This window comes from Callorhinus ursinus, unplaced genomic scaffold (genome assembly GCF_003265705.2).
Source record: "Callorhinus ursinus isolate GAN/ISIS: 27379988/994484 unplaced genomic scaffold, GSC_fseal_2.0 scaffold24, whole genome shotgun sequence".
NCBI lineage: Eukaryota > Metazoa > Chordata > Mammalia > Carnivora > Otariidae > Callorhinus > Callorhinus ursinus.
The window spans coordinates 21,076,333-21,096,343 of NW_027397086.1; positions in this window are offsets into that span (position 1 = coordinate 21,076,333).

The following is a 20,011-nucleotide window of genomic DNA, read 5'->3' on the forward strand; positions in this document are numbered from 1 at the left end:
AAATCAAACAAATTAAGTAAAGGGCTTGATTCTCTCTGCACCTCAGTGGCCTGCTTGTGGCACATGGACTCCAGGTGTCAAATTCACAGAAAACTGGGGAGTTACTGGGGGACAGCATGGATATGGAATGAGGACTTCAGTTAAGGCTGATGAGCTTTAGTTATAAGAGCCTGAGCTGAGTACAAAAGAGATGGCACGTCCTTAATTAACACCATAAGAAAAAGGGGAAAAAAGAAAGAAGGCACATACCAAAAATTAAAAAGAAAAGAAAAGAAAAAAAAAAAACGCATACAAAACTTTCCAGAACTTTTTGTGGTTCTCTTCTCTATGTACTTTTATGAGATCATCTGCTTGGAAGTGTACTGTTTGAAAAACTAGATGGAATTAGTTTTAAAATGCCCCAGATCAAACTGATTGCAACAAGTCAGAATACCATAAGCCTGATGTTATGAAACATCCTTCATGGTATGGGAGAAAGAGAACGGGATTTGGATTCGAGAAGTGAGTCCACACTCCACAGTCTCCCGGCTCTGTGGCTCTGGCTGAACCACTAACTCTCTAAACCTGTTTCTTCATTAGTAACGTGGGAATTCTAAAGCCAAATCTGGGGACTGATGTGTGAATTTCATGAGCTAATGTGTTCGTGAAATGGTGTTATTAATTTTAAAGTGTAATGGTGGTGTTCATAATTTTTCTGGAGGATTATAAACAAGTCAGAAAAAGTGTTCATATTTGTCCCTGGAGGGGAGGTAAAGACTCATCACCCCTTTCTCTTGGCCTCCCTCTATTTTCCGATGGAGTCAACTAGTGTGTGTGTGTGTGTTTATTATATATGTCTTAATGTATAATTAGTATTACGTATACTGTATACTCTATATACACTAATATCAGTATATAATTAGTATAGATGTATATGTCTACATACAGAGTATACAGAGAGAGAAAGAATGTATGAACTCTTTATATAATCTATGTTTATACCTATATCTAGAGAACATCCCTTCTTTAGCATTTCTGCTGTCACATATAATCCCTTTCTTAGATGGTTGCAATAGCCAGGTTGGTTGTCTTTGTACCCTTTCTAATCTGAAACAGTCAAAATTAAATGTGTATTTGGCCATGTTGCCTTACTTTAGGAACCTCTAACCCAGCATAAAGTCCAAAGTCCTTAGTTTAGTCTGCTGGCTCTCAGCCAAGAGATTTTGCCCCTCAAGGGACATTTGACAATGTCTAGAGGCCTTGTCGGTCATCACGGTGGGGAAGGGGATGTGTATATGCTCCTGGTACCCGGAGGGTAGAGGCCAGGGATGCTGTTAAGTGTCCTACAAAGCACAGGACAGCCCCCACAACAAACAACCATCCTGCTCAAAATGGCAGGGGTGGCGAGGTTGAGAAACCCAGATTCAGCCCATGGGATCTCCCCGAGATCCTTTTCTACTTACATCAGACTCCAGCTTCATCGCTGCCCTCATACCCTGGCCTCTACCTGAGCTGAATTACTCTCCTATCTCTGGGTCATCCCAGCAGCTCCCAAAGTACATGACATCTCTGGGCCCCCGTCTGGGCTGGCCTTCCCGTTTCGAACATGCTTCCCTTCCCTTCTTCGGCTGGCGAACTCAGCCTTCTCATTCTTCTGTGTATCCCCCGAACCTCGGCCCTTTAAGAAACGTTCCACACACCCCTGCCCCTCGCTCTGTGCATCCACAGCAACCTTGCCTCCCTCTTGCACTCGACTTATCACACAGTAATGAGACAGATCTTCTTGTGCCATGACGTCTGTTTGGATCTGCCTCTCCCATCCGTCAGTGAGTTTCAGAAAACCGGAAGAAGGAGGGACCATTCCTCCTTCATCTTTGTAGCCTCAGAGCTGAGCTCTAGGTGGGCCCATCATCTTGGTAAATATATGTTGATTGACCCTGAGAACAAATCCAAATCAGTGGCCGTCTTACAGCTGAAGCTACAGAGTTCTTTTGCAATGTTGTGAGGTGAGCCGCTCAGGCAAAGATTGTGTTCTGGTCAGTCCCGTGGCTACTCTGTGCCCTAGATTGTTAAGGAGAGTCCCATTTCACTAATGGCAGTTGAAACTCACTGATCCCACTGTGTGCCAAGAACTTGCAAGGATTCTGTATTAAATTCTAATTCTACTGTGTCTTTACTCTGACACGTCCTCTCATTATGTTCATTTTACAGATGTGGAAAGTGAGGCTTGAGGTCACAGAAGTGATACAGCCCAGGTCGAATCCAGGCATTCAGACCCCAGAGACCACCCTGTCCAGTGCTGGGCCATATCAGTCCACTGTCAGGTCCACTGTCCTGATTTGTGGTCCCCTGGGAACTGTCTCAGTGGGCCTGCATTTTTGAGATGAAGAAATAGAGCTTATAAGAGACAGTTACACAGTGACACATCCATATAATGCCCAGGCCAGAAATGGGTCTGCAGTCTTTCTATACAACTGTATCTCAAGGATCTAGTAGTACTCTCTCAACCCAATGTATATTTGTCAACGTTTGCCCATCTGCTGGGACAAAGGAGCCTGCATTTGCAGGTCTCATGTGAGAGCAGATCCCAGGAGTCTTAGTATCCACCTTGGGGACCTACTCAAATAGATCTGTGGTAATTACTTAAGCCCCTAGAAATCCTTACCAGATCGGGGACAGCTTTGATTCCTGTCTGGGACAAGTTCTACATCCTGGGAGGTCTTTGTGCTGAATCCCATTTGCTAAAGATCTCTAAAAGCTTCCAGGCTGCTTAACTCTTCCCAAACTTTTTGGTTTCAGAATGCATTCCTAATCAGTGGGTCTGGGTGCATTCTTTATGCCTAGAGAATGCCGTTCTCTTCAACTTTGGAGGCCAGGGCACAGCACAGACCAAAATATGTGACACTCCATTTCCAGATTGAGTGGGCTGAGAGCACAATGTGGGCGGAAGGGGTTCCCACGCAATTCTGAGTAGAAGGCTTTGCTTTTCCAGGGTGGTCCATTGGTCTTGGATTGTAGTCGGCCCCATTTACTGGGATCCTGGGGGGAAATCTCACAGGAAATGTATTGTTGAAATTCTCACTTTTACTTCCTTTCCTTTGAGGGAGATCTTTTCCAGGGCCTACAACCTCCTTTAAACATATATAGTTATCACGCATCATTCCCGACTTGCTGTCATTCTTTTCATATATTCATTCTACAAGTGCTAAGTGCCCCTTACATGCCAGGCACCCTGGTAGGTGCCAGAAATACAGGAGTGGAAATGCAGGCTCACTCTCAAAGTACTCACAGTCTAGTGGGAAAGACAAAATAAGGCCAACTAATGGTAATCAAACCTATAATAGAAGCTTACAGATCTGGGGATGCAGGCAAGATGGATCTTGAATAGCCCCAGGAATCAGAGATAATTTTCCAAGTAATGGCTAAACTGACTCATGAAGAATAGAAAAAAAAAATTAGCATTGAAGTCCTTGGAGGAAATGGGAAACAAGAATTCCAGGAAATAGAAAGAGGATGTACAAAGTCCCCAGGGCAAGAAGGAGTGCAGGACATCTGGGATGTGCAGGTGGTTCAGTCTGGCTGGAAGGTAAAGTACACACATAGAGGCTAGTTGTGGCAGGTGGAGAGCAGCTTGGAGAGGGAAGAAGTTAGAGACGTTGCTATCACTTGTGTCCTGTGGGATTTTGCAAGTCATGCTAGGGATTTTGGACCTTATCTTGAGGTAAAACGAAGCAGACTTTAATCAAGAGCATGACATGGTCAAGTTTTGCCTTTTTAAAAGTCCAGTTAGGAGGGGATTCAGCAGACAGGCCCCAGGCTTTCATGACTGGAGTTTTTATCAGAACAGAAACTTGTCCTTGCCCTTCTCATCCGAGCCACCTGCAGGGAACACAGGCAGACTGACGACAAAGAGTTGAGGCAAAGCCTGGGCAGACCCAGCAGATCCAAGCAGAAGCAAAGAGTGGATAGTAGTAAGCCTGGGGTGCAGGAGGAATGCAAGATTCGGGAAGAGAGAGAGGGAGGGGGCTGGGAAGAAGTCCTCATCTGTGAATGGAGATCATAATGCCTGCTTCCCAGGACTGTTTTGAGGATTGCTTGACCAGAGCTTGCCACAATGTCTGGCACATAACAGAACCTTATAAATAAATGATAAATCAATATAGCCGTTGTTATTATGAGAAGCTTGTAGCATGCTTATTTCAGCAGGTGGTGGTAAGGATTAAGAAGATCAACCAAACAATGAAATGCCTTTGTAAACTGTGCTGTGTATGTTTCTCTTTATTTTATGATTTTTATTTTTTTAAATCAGATTTCTTCTAGAATAATTGACATACAATTCTTATATTTCAAGTGGATACTTTGATGAGTTTTGACAAATATATACACCAGAGTAACCACCACTTCAGTGTGATATAGAACATTTCCATTGCTCCAGAAACTTCTCTTGTGGCCTTTTGCATTTGATCCCCCCACACCCCCATAATCTTTGCCTCAGGCAACACTTATCTCATTTCTATCACTATCAGTTTTGCATGATCAAGGACTTCATATAATTGGAATCATATTGGATCTACTCTTTCATGTTTGGCTTCTTTCACTCAGCATAATGTTTTAGATTCATTCATATTGTTGCATGTATCCGCAGTTAATTCCTTATTATTGCTGAGTACTATTCCATTGTTTGACTACACAACAGTTCAGTTATCTACTCAGCAGTTGGCGAACATTTGGATTCTTTCCAGTTTGGAGCTATTACGAATAAAGCTGCTTTGAATATTCACACAAAATCGTTTTGTGAATATACATTTTCGTTTCTTTTAGGCACATGCCTATGGTTGAAATCACTGAGTAGTGTTCTTAGTGTATGATTAATTTTAGAGGAAACCACAAAGTGGTTTTCCAAAGTGGTTGCACCATTTTATCATCCATAACAGTGTGTGAGCCACCCACCCCGCATCTTTGTCAACACTTGGTATTATCGGTCTTTTAATTCTAGCCATTCTTGTATTTGCATGATGATGAAAGATGTTCACTATCTTTTCATGTCCTTTTGGGCCGGTTGAATATCTTCTTTTATCAAGTATCTATTTAAGCTTTGGGTGCATTTTTTTGGGGGGGTTTATTTGGAAGAATCTTTATATTCTAGTCCCTTGTCATATGTTTGTATTGTGAATATTTTCTTCTGGTCAGTGGCTCACATTTTCAGTTTCTTAACTGTCTTTTGAAGAACAGAGTATTTTAGTTTTGATGAAGATAGATTTATCACCTTTTTTTCCCTTTACAGTGCATGCTTATTGTGTCTTGTTTAAGAAATCTTTGCCTACACAAAGATTATAAAGATTCTGTCCTATGTGTTTTTCTAGAATTTTTAGAATTTTACTTTTTATGTTTATGTTTGTGATTCATTTTAAATTAAACTTATGTGTGACATGGAGCAGGAGCTGAGATTCTGGTGTGGTGTTTTGTGTATGTGTGTGTGTGTTTTGGACGTGAAGGTCCAGCTGTTTCAGAAGCCTATGTTGAAAAGATTCTCCTTTCCCATTAAATTATGTTGGTGAATTTTTCAAAAGTCAGTTTGCCATATATGTATGGGTTTATATCTGGACTCTCTAGTCCTTCTTACTGATTTATAACTATATTTTTAGCTAATAGAATGATGTCTTGCTTAATGAAGTTTGTGGTAAATGTTTGCATTGAATGGTGTAACTTACCCAATCTTTGTCCTTTTTTAATACTGTTTTTGCTATTCCTGGCCCTTTGCATTTACATATAAGTTTTAGAATCATCTTGTCTTCTAGAAGTTTGGTTGAGATTGCACTAAATCTATGGATTAATTTGTATAGGATGGACACATTAGCACATGGACACATTTTCTGATCCATAACATACATTTATTTAGTTTTTAATGTAGAGGCCTTGTAGATCTTTCATTAGTTTATTTCTAAGAATTTTGTGTTTGTGATGTTATTGCAAATACTATTTTTAAATTTAATTTTCTAATGGTTTGTTCCTAGTTTTAAGGTGTATACTAGGAGAACTAGTCTGGTACCAGATATTCTATCATAGGCCAGCAGCAAGATTTAGTTTTTAATAATAACCGTGAGAAAATTGAAGTATCCCCTTATGAGCTCATATTTTTCTTCTTTTTAAAATGTTTTCCGGGACTCTATACAAAATAGACATTTTTGGGGGCCTCACATTCCAAAGTATTAAACAGATGGGAAGGCTCTGTGTGTGTGTGTATGTGTGTGTGTGCCCACGTTTGTGTGTGTACGTGTGCGTGTGTGTGTGTGTGTGTGCGCGTGTCCTGCTGCTACTTGGATTTCATAAATATTCTCCTAGAGAAATTTACCACTATCACTTAAAAAAAAATTGTCACTAGTAAACTAAGCTCAGTATTTGTGAGCATAGCAGGTGTAATACTATGTTTGGTCCATTCACAGGCCTGGGAAGCATCCGAGGCTTCCCTATGGCCAGTTTCGAGGCCCTGCTAAAATATTAGCTGAATGACGAAGCTGAAATTAGAAAGCACATAAAAGGGTAAATATTGACTCGATCAACAAAGTTGTCGTGTTTGCATTCAAGGCACTCTTAGGGGCTCGAGGAAGCCAGTTTGTAAGAAAAATGAATCATGCTGAAAATAGCCTATTTACATAAATTCTTAGATGGGATTATAAGTTATTAATAATGACATATTTTTATATCCTACTTTCTACTTTTTAAAGCCTTTTCAGATTCCACATTGAACAGATGTCCCTCCGCACAGGTGCTGGTTCTGCTCCTTCTGCCTAGAACACTGCTCCCTCTCTCTGAACTTGGAGTCATTCCTCAGCAAGAATCTCACTTTGTCCCCAGCCTCTCCACCTCCACCTCCACACTTGGTATGACTCCCATCACAAAACCCCTCCTGCACCCCTAGTCCACACCCTCCTGAGGGCCCCTTCACCTTCACTTCCATCGTGCCTCATGCTGCCCACAGGAGAGTGTCACTGAAACTTGTCAGGCATGTGAGTGAAACCATAGGATACTCGTCCTTCTCTGATTGACTTATTTTGCTCAGCATAATACCCTCCAGTTCCACCAGTTCCATCCACGTTGATGTAGATGGTAGGTATTCTTCCTTTCTGATGGCTGAGTAAGGTAAGAAACAGTGCAGAGGATCATAAGGGAAGGGAATGGGAAGTCATCAGAGAGGGAAAAACCCATGACAGACTCTTAACTCTAGCAAGCAAACTGAGGGTTGCTGGAGGGGAGGGGAGTGGGGGGATGGGATAACTGGGTGATGGACATTAAGGAGGGCACGTGATATGATGGGCCCTGGATGTTTATCTGAAACTAATGATGTACTAGATGTTGGCTAAGTGAATTTTTTTTTAAAGATTTTATTTATTTTTTTGACACAGAGAGACACAGCAAGAGAGGGAACACAAGCAGGGGGAGTGAGAGACGGAGAAGCAGGCTTCCCACGGAGCAGGGAGCCTGACCGGGACTCGATCCCAGGACCCCGGGATCATGACCTGAGCCGAAGGCAGATGCTTAACAACTGAGCCACCCAGGCCCCCTGCTAATTGAATTGAACTAAAAACAAAAATGAAAACAAAACAAAACAAAACAAAAAGAAAGAAAGAAAAGAAACTTGTCAGGCATACTCAAGCACCCGAAGGAGCGTTTGTAGATCTTTTTCTTGCTTCCTCTAAGTGTAATCCTGTCAGCATTTAGGGATTTGTTTTCTGTATCTTCCTTTACCACATTTAAGGAAGGAGAATCAACCCTAAATACATGTGGGCAGAGGTGGCACGATATGCCTGAGATCACATGGTGATTTCTGAAACAAAACTAGTTCAGGGGCAGCCCTGTGGTTAGGAGTGGAAGGAGCTCAAGGCCAAAGGTCCTGGGTCCCGCTCCTAACTTTGTCAGCAACCAACTCTGTGACCAGCTTGCCACACGGCAGGTGTTTATTAATGAGTGAATGAACTTGAAGATGGCACATAATCTCTGTTGGCCTCAGTTTCTACCTCTTAGCTTGAAGGACTTAGAGTGGATGGTTTCTAATTTCATTTTAGCTTTATAATTCATGAACTTTTATGATCCTTCAGCACCAGTATCAATCACTGTAGTAAAACTTACTGTTTAGATTAATTGGGAAAGGAGAATAGAAATGACACTTAGGGAGTACCTACTATGTATTAGGTACTTCTGCATTTGGAGATGTTTAAGTGTAATAAATCATACTGACCCTGTCCTCTCGAGCCTGTAGGTTCTGTGAGATTTTCATTCATCTTTCTGGTTTTTCTAGATCAACTTTCAAAGTGAGCACAAGGGTTAAGAACCACTCTGTAGGGTAAGAGAGAGAGAGGGAGGGAGCTGCTCTGTGAAGAGAGAGAAACACCTCAGACTTCGGTACAATCATTATTTACAGGCAGACCCATATTTCTAAGGTTCTTGAAGCCAGTCTAAGTAAATATGCCATTTCCTTGAAGTTGATTGATTGGCTTCTTCATTATCTCATTTATACTTTGTATAAAGAGAAACTTTAACATAAATTTTTCACAAAATTCAAATAAGTGGGAGGTTTGAATTAATGAATTCTCACTGCGTATGCCAGGACTATAAGGTACAGACTAAGGATATTTGATAGGACAGACATTTTCTTGGGCAAGATAATCCTGGGCAAGATAGGGGTTGCTCCGTGAAATATGACTCTGTTCCATGACTGCCAGAATGAAATCCACCTTGCTGTGAGGCCTCCATTCTTTCTTACCATTGCTTGTGAGATTGATTACCTTGGCTTGGGCTTCTTCCACAGGGAAATTGGTCAGATTTGATCACGTCAAGTGACATAAAGCACAAAGCTGCTTGCACCCTTTGGGTTCTGGGTTCAGTAATCAAGGTTATGGTCCATATTACTTTCTGGATCACCCTATGTATGAGTTTTCTAGGGTTACCATAACCAAATAACACAGATGGGGTGGCTTAAACAACAGAAATTAATTTTCTCACAGTTCTGGAGGCTAGAAGTCTAAGATCAAAGTTTGGCAAGTTTGGTTTCCCCTGAGGCCTCTCTCCTTGGCTTGCAGGTGGCTCCACTCTATTCCTTGTATGGCTCGTTCTGTGTGTATGCATGCCTGGCATCCCTCCCTCTTCCTATAGGGATGCCAGTCATATTGGATTAAGACCCTAACCTTATGATCTCATTTAACCGTAATTATCTCTTTAAAGACCCTATCTCCAAATATAGTTATGTTCTTAGGTACTGAGGGTTAGGACTTCAACATACGAATTTGGAGCTGGGGGCACCATTCAGTCCGTAACACCCTATGAGGACCTGAATATCTGAGCTGATCCAATAACACATCAATTCTCTCCTGTCTCCCTCAGCAGGGGAAAGTTTCAGGCAGATTATGTGTCGTTTATGTTACAGGCAGGCCCCTGGGTCACTGAGAATAAGAAAGATTCCTGTCTCCTGTGAGAGGAAACACAGGGAAAAAAAAAAAAGCCATTCCCCTGTCTTTAGACCCTACCATGTCATAGGGGTGACATACAGAGACCCTCCTGAAAGAGTGGCTTGGGAAAAGAAAGCAGACTGGTTACCCTGTTTAGAGACAGCTCTGGAATTCTGGAAGATGCACAACAACCTGTAAGAAAGAACTTCTGTGAAGGGAGGTAGTCCAGGGTCCATAGGGAGGGGTGCTATTAATAATTCACACCCATCCTGCTATGTTCGCAAGCACGTGCCTGACTTTGTCACAAGCCGAAATCTTTCATTGCTCTGTGGCATGTGTGTGTTTAAACATAAATCCATTATATGTGCACCAGAGAGGCGATCAGAGTCGTCCTAGGTCTGCTGCTATTAGACGTGGCCCTGGCAGGAAGACCCGCTGGAGGTGATGGGCTGTATGCAGAAAGCCACAGCTGTGAGTGTGTGTCAGGGTTAATAAAACCCGTATCCCCAAAGTGAAGCTTGAGTGACTTTGTTCTGCTCTGATGCCTACCTGTCATCAGAGGCAGGAAATCTGATGGATCTGGGAGGCTCCCTGCCCTGGGTCGAGCTACAAGCTCTGGTTTCGTGCAGGCTGGTACCAGAGGTGGACACAGTGCTGGAACGCCAGAGGCCTACTGATGGTGATGGCAAGGCTGTTGGATAGGCATATGGCTGGGCTATGTGACTAATTGTGATGTTTCAGGCAATTTATTTGGTTTCCTGTAGGTCTCCGTTTATTCCCCCATAAAATAGAATAAAAGATCTCAATGGCACCCGGTAGCTCCAAAATGCACATTGTTCAGGCAGTAATTCTCATAAAGCACCTGCAAATTTTGGAACAAATGGATTCATCCATGAGTTATTCAGGACCCCAGAATCACATGAACAAAGTCACATTACTAGATGGGAGTTTGTTTTCAAAGTACACTGATTTTGACAAATCTCAACTTAATTCTTTGGTTTCAGCATCATGTCCAAGTGGTATTATAGGGAAATAAAGATTCCTTTTTAAAACTTTATAATAGGGCAAATTATTGGCACTAAATTTCTGATTAGAGTGCTTACTCATACAATGACGTTTGCAGATTGTTTATGTAGTAGACATTCTCTGGGTCTAGAAAGACAAATGAAGTTAGAAGAGTACACACATGTACACATGAGCTAATTATTTCTGCACCCTTTGTGCTGGTCTGGAATACATGAAGAGGACAAAACCCTTGTCACCTTTAGGGAAAAGATCAGCTCAGCTTCCTTTTTTTTTTTTTTTTGTAACTAGGCTCCACGCCCAGCATGGAGCCGAAACTGGGGCTTGAACTCATGACTGTGAGATTATGATCTGAGCTGAGATGAAGAGTCAGACGCTTAACTAACTGAGCCATCAGCACCCTTAGCTTCTTTCTTTTTATCATCACTAAAAGCTGATGATTTCATTTGGGTATTTAAAATATAGGTCATGAAAACGTTTTTTTATTCTACCTATAACACTAATAAAAACAAGTTAGTAATGCAGTTATTGTGTCATGAAATGCCATATTCTTATGAATTTATCATTAATAAAATGACAGTATTAAAAATTACTATACATTAATTTAATCAAGATGGTTGCTTCTTATTAACATAAATGTTCTAACTATTTCCTTAGTCCAACAAACCTGATTCGTCAATGGGTGAGAATGCCTTTTAAAATAATTTCCCCCCAGGGGGCACCAGGCTGGCTCAGTCAGTAGAGTGTGTGACTCTTGATCTTGGAGTCGTGAGTTCAAGCCCTACTCTGGAGGTAGAGTTAACTAAAAAAAAAAAAAAATCACAAAGCCTCATTCCAAATCTCTGTACTCTGTACCACCCCACAATGCCTCCACCCAAACGGGAATAAATCTTAAAAAAAAAAAAAATTTCTCCCAGAGTTAGCTCTACCATGAGTTTCAAGCCCACATTTTTCAAGTAAGTGCTTTTCCTATCATGTTGGTGCAGATCAAGCTTACCTCTGCGGTTTCCTCTTGGTCACTGGGATGGCCGCTCAGTCACTCAGGCTCATCATTTCCCAGACACCCCTAACACTTCCCTTTCCTTTTGAGAAATTATTTCATTTTTAAAAAGATTTATTTATTTATTTTAGAGAGAGAGAAACAGGGAGAGAGAGTGCTTGTGAATTAGGGGAGGGGCAGAAGGAGAGAATCCCCAAGCTGAACCCCTGCTGAGCCTGATGTGGGGCTCAATCTCACGACCCATGAGATCATGACCTGAGCTAAAACCAAGGTTGGGTATTTAACTGACTGCCATCCAGGTACCCCTCCTTTTTTTTTTTTTTTAAAGATTTTATTTATTTATTTGAGAGAGAATGAGAGATAGCACGAGAGGGAAGAGGGTCAGAGGGAGAAGCAGACTCCCCGCTGAGCAGGGAGCCCGATGTGGGACTCGATCCAGGGACTCCAGGATCATGACCTGAGCCGAAGGCAGTCACTTAACCAACTGAGCCACCCAGGCGCCCCAGGTACCCCTCCTTTTGACAAATTAAATTGGCTCCTTCTCTTTGCCGTTCGCACTGTAATTGCCCTGCACTGGGCTTTCCCTAACATTGTTTAGTTGAATCACCCCCCATTTACAGTTTGAACTTCCTAAAGCATGAGTGGTCACCTCACTGTGCTCAACACCTTCAACAACTCTCCAGTCATGTGGAGTAAAACCCATATTCCTCAATTTGTGAACTCAAGTGCCTCTGTAATCTGATTCTCCCTAGATTGCCAGTCATATTCTCCAGTACATTCCCCAGTGACTTCCAAAACACAGCTCCATTGCCCTGGTCACTCTTCTCCACTTGGGACTGTGGTCATGCTGTCATCTCTACCTAGAATGTTTTTTTGTTTGTTTGTTTCTTTGTTTTGTTTTGTGTTTTTACTTTGCCTATTGAGAAACTTCTAGTTCTTCAACTCCTTCTGAGTGTCCAGTCTATAAGACAGACCACAGCTGGTAGTTAAATGTAGGGTATTTAACCTGGGGAACTAGTTGGAAACCAGTTGGAAGAGCTGAAAAGACCAAAAGAGGATGGTGAGGCAATTATGAGATGAACATGCTCAGGAAGCTGCTAGCACTGCTATGGCCAGGGCTGGAGGAACAGCAGCAGGAGGTGGTGGCCCTGGAGACCCCAAGCTGGGGCCATCCAGTGGGAGCTGAGGCATGACGGAGATTCAGCCACAGCCAGAGATGCCACCTGACGCAGAGAGAGAGAGAGAGGGGGAGAGAGAGAGAGAGAGAGAGAGGGAAATACCTGGCCTCATGCCTCCCTCCAACCTCCTGCCTGAGCCTCCCATGGACTGAATTTAGCTAGTTGGCAAAGGAGCTTGGGAAATGTAGTTTTCAGGGATCTGCCCTCCCATGATAGAGTGCAGAGCAGGGAGAAGGGTGAGGAATGGATCCCAGAGCAAAGAGGCAAATAAACACCAAGGGTCCCCCCCATGAAATCATTCCTTTTCTATTGGAATTACACTCAGTTCCAATCTCTCTTTTGTGCTGCTTGAACCTCTGACAGTCTCTAATATTAACCTTCCCTTTATGAGATTTACTTCTTTTGCATGTGCTTATCTGTGTCAATAGATTGGAAGTGAGTTGAAGGCAGGGACTCTGTTTTATTAATCTTTGCAACCTCAAAACTCTGTACAGTCTTTGGAATGTGGTAGAAACTCAGGAATATTCCAGACTGAATGAGACAGGAAGCAGTAAGAGTATTAACAGCAAGAAAGATCTGGGGATAATTGATTAAGGAATATCTCATGCTCTGAGGAGAAAGAGATGAGAAGAAACAAGAAGAGTCAAAGAACTCATAAGAGCAGAGTAGAAATGAGTAGTAAAGAACTGGCAAGCACTGAAATCTCATGGCTTGTGAGAATATCACAGTGATCTAGAATATCAGAGTCTCTTTACATTTCAGTGTTCGCCTTCGTGGAATCCTTTGGTATCGCATCTACGCTGGGAGATTCTGTTGCAAGGCTGCAAAATGCCACGTGTAATTATGCTCTCCAGCACTCTTCGTGACTTGTCTAAGGGAGGAAGCACTTATTAACTCTTCCTAATTACTTACTAAAGGACAGTCTGTAGAGGGGAATTGAAAGCAGAGAAGGGAGTGTGGGTCATTTCTATGAGCCTTCGTAGGGATGATTCAAGTCGGGCTTCTTATGCCTTTTATAAGTTAAGGATAAGCTTCCAAATTCTGCATTGAGAACTTTCGTCTAGCTGTCCCTTCCCTGAGCCAGCAACCCCTCTGCTTTACATGTATGTTTCCTGTTTTATAAAATGAAAGAATCAGGGAGAAATAGATTTGTGTTTTAAAAAAAAGAATCTCTTTTTCTAACTATAAAATGAACACATTTACTGTATCATATTTGGCAAATGCAGAAAAGTACATAGAAAGTCAAAGAACATAGAAAAATTCCACCGTCAGTGATAATCACTGTAAACAACTTGGAATATATACTTCCAGTCTTATTTTCTTTTCTCTTTCAAAACGGCATCAGATTCTATATGTGGTATAATAAACTGCTTTTTTTAATAATTTTTTATTATGTTATGTTAGTCACCATACAGTACATCATTAGTTTTTGATGTAGTGATCCATGATTCATTGTTTGCGTGTAACTCCCAGTGCTCCATGCAATAGATGCCCTCCGTAATACCCATCACCAGGCTCATCCATCCCCCCACCCCCTCCCCTCTAGAACCCTCAGTTTGACTCCCAGAGCCCATAGTTTCTCCTGGTTCGTGTCCCCCTTGATTCCCCCCTTCATTTTTTCCCTTCCTTCTCCTAATGTCCTCCACGCTATTCCTTATGTTCCACAAATAAGTGAAACCATATGATAATTGACTTTGTCTGCTTGACTTATTTCACTTAGCATAATCTCCTCCAGTCCCATCCATGTTGATGTAAAAGTTGGGTAGTCATCCTTTCTGATGGCTGAGTCATATTCCATTGTATATATGGACCACATCTTCTTTATCCATTCGTCTGTTGAAGGGCATCTCGGCTCCTTCCACAGTTTGGCTATTGTGGACATTGCTGCTATGAACATTGGGGTGCATAGGGCCCTTCTTTTCACTACATCTGTATCTTTGGGGTAAATACCCAGTAGTACAATTGCTGGGTCATAAGGTGGCTCTATATTTCAATAAATATGAGTCGATACTTTTTAAAAAGGCTGCATTGTATTCTACTATAACTTATTTGTTTAATCCCTGATTATTGGATACTTTGATGGTTAGTGTTTTTGATATAATATGTTACATGTTGTATTCCTTTCTTATTGCTGCTGTAACAAATCACAAATGGAGTGACTCACAACAACACAAATGTATTCTCTGACAGTTCTGGAAACTGTTAAGTTCAAAATCAGTTTCACCGGGCTAACGTCAAGGTGTCGATAGGGCTGGTTCCTTCTGGAGGATCTCGAGAAGAACCTGCTTGCCTTTTCCAGTTTTGAGAAGCTGTGTGTGTTCCTTGGCTTGTGGCCTCTTCCTCCATCTTCCGGGTGCATCAGTCCACTTGCTGCCTCCCCACCACATGGCCTTCCCTCCGTCCCTGACTCCTCTTGCTTCCCTACAATAAGGGCTGTTGTGATTATATCAGGCCCACTTGGATGATTCAGAATAATCTCCCTGTCTCAAGATCCTTAACTTCATCACATGTGCAGAGTTCCCCCCCCTTTTTAATCTAAGATAACATTCACTGGTTCCAAGGACAAGGCATCTTTGGGGGGCCATCGTTCAGAGGACCTCACTGCTATAAACAGCACCAGAGGAACTTTTCAGACTTCTCCCAGCTCTGTCATTTTATAGTGAGTCTTTTGAGGGACAACTGAAACTATTGTAGCCTCAGAAAGATTTATGAGATCAAGTGGAATAGGAGACAGGAAAACTGAGGGTCAGGATGCTGGGGTAGCCCTCGATCTACTACCGACTTGCTATCTGTATTGGGGATCATCTGGCCTTTTTTTCTGCCATAATATCCTCGGTGCCTTCATCTGTAAGATGAGGGAATTGGAGATGCCGTTCAAACTGCATTTTCCACGATTCTTTGAACGAAAGCACGGCAAATTGTATAAATTGAAAACAACAAAGGTGTGTTAATAAAAAGACTGATGGACGCGATGTATGTACAGTATCCTCGGGCTAGACATACCCTTTTCATAAAGCATGTAAGCAGGTTTTAATAATTACAAGTGTTGGAAGAAAGCACCTCAGCCTTAATTAATTAACCATTTATTAAGCATGCACTGTGTACAAGATGTTTTATATACATCATCAATAAAAATCTCATAAATTAAGGATACTCTGCATACTTTTCAGACAGTTTAAGTAATCTGTTCAAGGCTCCACGGTTGTAACAGAATGGTCATATCCATTTGGCTCCAAGTGCAGGCTTAGATCCTGCTTCCTGTGCGTGCGGCACATTGTATAGAATTAATTGCAGCAGTGGCGTTAAAACATTTACTTGATATTCCAGGAATAATTGGTAACACCCCATCATTAGGTTTGGGTATTTTTTATTCAGTGAAATGGTTAGTTCTTTGTGAACCTGCCCAGCAAGGTGGAAGAGCATTCTCTTTCTCTCGAAAGCAACTTTTCCTGCCTGAGACTATACAGAGGGACTGGGGGAAATTTCTTCATTCTCTTTGGCTCCTTTTACTGGTGCTCGTGGTCAGGATGTGCACGTGCTGCAGTTACGTGGCCAGCCATTCGCCAAGTTCCCTTGCCTTATGGAAACCAGATGGAAGCTGGAGTCGAAGTTCTCGGCCACAGAAGTGAGGCTGGGCTGCTCTCTGGATGGAATCTCCGAATTTAGGAGGCATAATCCTCTCTCCTCTCCCTCCCCCTGCCCCACTTCTCCTTCCAAAAACCAAGAGTCAGTTTCAGAGATACAGCCTTTCTCTGTGTGTTGCCCAGATACTTTTTTTTTTAATTTGTAATTGCAAGTTTGTTTGTAGCAAAAGCTCTGTTTGGTTGTCATAAATTGTAACCAAGAGGAATAATATCCACAAAACAGTCAGTACTAGCATATGCTTTGAATAGCCTAGATTGATAATGTGAGGTCTTGCGCAACTTTGCTAACTTCTACTGGCATTTTGGGAGAATTAAATAAATGCACAGTAAAACAAACTAGTAAGTAAAAACAAACAAAAAAAACAAAAAAGCTGGGAGAGTAGGGAGGGGAGATTTCAAAAGTGTTGGTCACTGGTGAAACTCAACAAGATTAATTCTGAGCCTTCCTCAGGAATTTTTAGGGAATCATCATTTCAAGAGGAGGAGAGGTCTTAAAGCTCACCCAATTAATTGCATCTAGCCGTTCCGTATTGGAAGAGCCTAGAAGAGCCCAGTTGTCGTTCTGTTGTGAAATCTGATTGTCATAAAAATTCCAACTTGCTAGTTATTAATTTTTATGGTGGCAGAAGGAATCATGATAATTATAAAAGTGGAGGAATTGGTGGAATGTAAGATATGAAGGGCTGAGAATTTCATAGTTAAATAGGCACACGCTAGGTACATGCTTTCGGGGAGTCCAGAGCTGCGGTAAGAACATAGAATATGAGTCAGAAAGACACTGGGCTCTCTTCCTTATTGACTGTGTGGCCTTGGGTGAAGTATTTAATAGCCTCTCTGAGTTTCCATTTTGGCATCAGGAGCACAGTTAGAATGAGTTTAAAATGTGAGGTAGCCCAGGACTGGGAACGTGGTATGTGCTCAGGGAGTGGTAGCTTCTGTGTTTATTGTATTCTTTCCCTAAATTCTCCACCTGTGTACCTAGGTCTACCCTTGAGGAAGCTTGCAGCAGAGGACTATAGGGGAATTGATCTGTGGACCTAACCCCCGTCTTCCCCGTGAAGGCCCTGCTCTCTTTTGGAGGTCATGGCCCTCTCTGGAGGAGTCTCAGTATAGTGGAAGTTGGATTCAGAAAGGCTTGAGCTCAATCTCTGAGCTGCACATCCTGAGCTAAGTCACTTAAAAGAGAGCCAGGCACACTGTAGATGCTAAATAAATCTTAGCTGAATAAATGAAGAAGAAAATTAAAATGCCCTTTTCTACCCCTTTCCACCGGGAATTTTTTTTTTTTTTCTCATTCTTCAAGGCTCCATTTGCATTACTTCTACTGGAGACTTCCCCCCAAACAGGGACAGACCTGTCTTACAGCCCTGGTCCGGGGCTGTGCACCTCACTGACAGATACGTGAGCTTCTCGATGGCAGGACTGTGACTTTGCATTCTCTGAATGTCACATGGTTTCTGGAAATCAAAGAAATAAATGAAAATGAAATGGGTAATGATAAAATGAAAAAAAAATCCTAAAGACAGCATCCCAACATCTTTCCTTCTCCCCTCACTTCTGGGCTTCTTTCTGTGGTTCCCACACTCCGGTCGGTTCAGAGAATTAGCTGCGTGTTGCTTGCTTCCTGCTCACCGTACAGTTGCAGGAATTTAGTGCCAGTTCTTGTGCTTATCTTGTCAGGAAGGTGACCCAGAATATTTCCTGAGTAGAAGCAGAAAGTCATTGCCAAGGTGTGTCTCAGAGCTTTGCAGTATCCGAGGCAGATTGGCTGATAAGGCAAACATGATTTTGGCTGAGCATTCTCGAGACGTTGGCCTACTAAAGAATTCTGTGTCACTCAGCGGATTCAGAGCGTGATATACTCCAACTCCAATGATTCTTTCCTGGTAATTTCCCAGTTTCTTTCTGAGGAAGTAGCTAGCTTTTGGTCAACTCAAAAGCCTGTCCCTTCTCTCTTTCTTCCTCCACACATTAAATCAGTTCTCAGGCTCCACTATTTCTATTTTGTTAACTGATAGGGATTTGCGGTCTTGTTCCAGTACTTGGTAACTATTTGATTGAGGGTCAGCCATTTGTATTCTCTGAGTTTCTTCAGAACTAAAATGGGAGGGTGACTGAGTTGGCCTTCCGCCCATGGTTGTTGTCAGAGTGAGATGTGATCATGGAAAGGAAGGAGCTCCGGCACCTGTAAGACGCTGTCACTGCTTCTGTGATTTGATCCCCTAGAGGGACCAACCATCCAAATTTGCCCCGGACTACCCTGCTTGAGCACTGCAAGTTCCACATTCTGGGAAAACACTCAGCTCTGAAACCCAGAACATTCTCCTCTTTATCTCTCTTTCCGTAGCCTCTTTCCTGGTTCAGTTCCTTCCTACTGTACATTTGTGCCTTTCCAAGACCTCTCCGGTCTGTCTCCACCCAACCCCACCCACCTGTCACCTGCCACCACTGGCGTGATGCAGCGCCATGTAGGTGGAGAGAGTTACTTCTGTGCAGTAAAGCAAAGGCGCTACTGCCCCATGGGGGAGAGAGGGAAGGAGGGGGACAGCACAGACTGATCAGAGCTGCCACTCGGGCAGGAAGGATGGGGGATGTTGTCCCCAGCAGCGGGTGCCAAGTCCCAGAGGTGCTGCGGTGAGGCTGCCAAGTTCCTATCTGGACTTCTGGCATGTGGCTGGCTGAAGTCCTCTGACCTCACACACTCTGCTGTGCATGATCCCCAACCTTGTGGGACATCATAGGAAACAAAAGCTTTGAGGTCATTCTGGTCTGGATTCCTGGCAGAGGACACAGTTGGCAGGGTCCATGGAAAGGGAAAATGCTGTGCCCCAGCTGGGAAAGTCAGCCTCCCCTCCTCATAGGACCATGGTCCCGATGGCTGATGGGCAACCCCTCAGAGACCACAACGTCTGTCAGGGACACTCTCGGTAACTGGTTGGGAGGGAGTGAGCGGTCCGCACTGAGTTGCCGGCTGGACGTGATATGGTGCTGCCGGCCCAGGGCAAGAACATTCACTGCCTTGCCCCATAAAGCGATGCTGTAGGGTGCGTGCCTGACATTAACCGTCCCCATGCCCACAGGCCTGACCTGGGGTAGAGGGCAAGAGCAGAAGGCAGGCCTCTTTCTGCCAGTAAGACCCAGCCGCTGTCCTGGGTGGGAGGCCCAGTGTCATGGGTGGGGAGTGGATGGCTGGGCAGCTGAGAGCCAGTGTCAGGGAGTAGGAGGCCGAGAAGCCATCCGGCCAGGCAGGGAGGTGGTGGGAGAGGAGAGTGTCCGTTGAGTTGGGGGCTCTAAGTTCCCAGAATGGGCATCATTGTCCTATCAGGCTTCACTTATGAACTCAAAGTCAGAGATAAAATTATTAAAAGATGAATTATTCATAAAAATGATAATAAAATATGATTTACAACGATCATTTCAAGATGGTGACAGCTGGGACCTTTCTGAGCAGCAGGCCCTGTGTGACTGCACCCATGAGGCCAGCTGGTTCCAGGTCTAGTTCACCCACCCCGGTACTTAGAGCACATCACATCTCCTTTCTGCCCTTAGTCTCTTCACGTGTGCAATGGGCGACCATACCCACCTCTCACTGCCAGGAGAGGTAAATGGGATTTTACTATGTCGTGCAGGGTAGGAGCTCCATATACTTTGGTTTCCTTTCTTTTCCATTGGCATACAGTTTAATCTAGAATTTCTAGCTGCCTTTGGTCAGATTGTCTCCTTGGGACAAGAACAAGGTCTAAT